The sequence below is a fragment of the Simochromis diagramma genome, unplaced genomic scaffold (assembly GCF_900408965.1).
Source record: "Simochromis diagramma unplaced genomic scaffold, fSimDia1.1 OVJJ01000123.1, whole genome shotgun sequence".
NCBI lineage: Eukaryota > Metazoa > Chordata > Actinopteri > Cichliformes > Cichlidae > Simochromis > Simochromis diagramma.
This window is the reverse complement of record NW_024386778.1, coordinates 6002749-6003785: the sequence shown is the minus strand read 5'-3', so window position 1 is coordinate 6003785 and position 1037 is coordinate 6002749. Positions and strand designations below refer to the sequence as shown.

The 1037-nt window shown below is 49.2% G+C and overlaps 1 long non-coding RNA gene across 1 annotated transcript; it reads left to right on the top strand.

Moving 5' to 3' along the window:
- The first annotated feature begins 344 nt into the window (after positions 1 to 344).
- On the top strand, positions 345 to 822 carry LOC120722084. Its single transcript, XR_005693344.1, has 2 exons — positions 345 to 391; positions 671 to 822. It is a non-coding gene; the product is annotated as an uncharacterized LOC120722084 (long non-coding RNA).
- Positions 823 to 1037: the final 215 nt, after the last annotated feature.

Below are 1037 nucleotides of genomic sequence, written 5' to 3'. Positions count from 1 at the left end.
ACGCCCTTTTTGCTGCCCGATGGTCATTGTTGGTCCGTCACTGTCCTGCACAGTTTTAATGCAGAGTGGTTAAGGTCAGCATGGTTTTGCTCGGCCTCTCTTTTCATCTGGGCTTAATGGGCGTCTCGTCACAGCTCTGTCAGCTGAAGCTGTCTTTTTCCATATGGCAAGAATGTAAAGAGTGTGTGAGAGGGGTGTGTCCGATCAGGCACAATGCTGGTGGCTTTGCGAGTGCCTCGTTTTCCAAATCCAGATGTTTATTTGTCACGTACACAGCAACAGAGAGAACAGTCTGTTGTTGGGATGGCTGAGGTCCTTCACGATCTTCCTGGTCTTGGTCCAGCACCGCCTGCTGTAGATTGCGTGCAGGTCAGGGTGCTCGGAGCGGATGGTGCGCTCAGCTGATTGCACAACCCTCTGTAGAGCTTGTCTGTCCGGCATGGTGCTGTTCCCGAACCAGACAGTGATACAGCTGCTCAGGATGCTCTCGATAGTTCCTCTATAGAAGGTGGTCAGAATCGGTGGTGGGAGCCGGGCCTTTCTCAGTCTTCTCAGAAAGAAAAGACGCTGACAGAAATCTCCCCCGTGTAGTGAAACGGGCCTTGGATTTAACTCTCTCCGTCTCTGCTGCATGAGATCATTTTCCTGCAGCACTGTTGACATTTTCAAGTTGTTGTTGCGGGTTCAGCTGCTTTAGCATTTGGTCAGGGTCACATCAAAGATGGTAGAGGAGAGAGCAAAGATGGTAGAGGGGAGAGCAGGAGTCCAGGGTCAGCTTCGGCTTCCCGGGCCGACAAAGCAGCCTGTAACCAAGCATAAAGAGAAAAAACAAAATAAAGACAAACAAAAACAAACGAACAGGAAAATGATGTTATTTTGGCTGCGTTATTCAGAGAGGGGAGAAACAACGGGACCAGGCCCTGTGTCAGCCTTCTCTCCCCCTTTTTTGTTTTTTCTCTCCATATAATCCACTCATGACCCGCCAAGCTGACAGGACAACACAGGTACATGTTAAAATTCTTAAGATCATGTTTAAA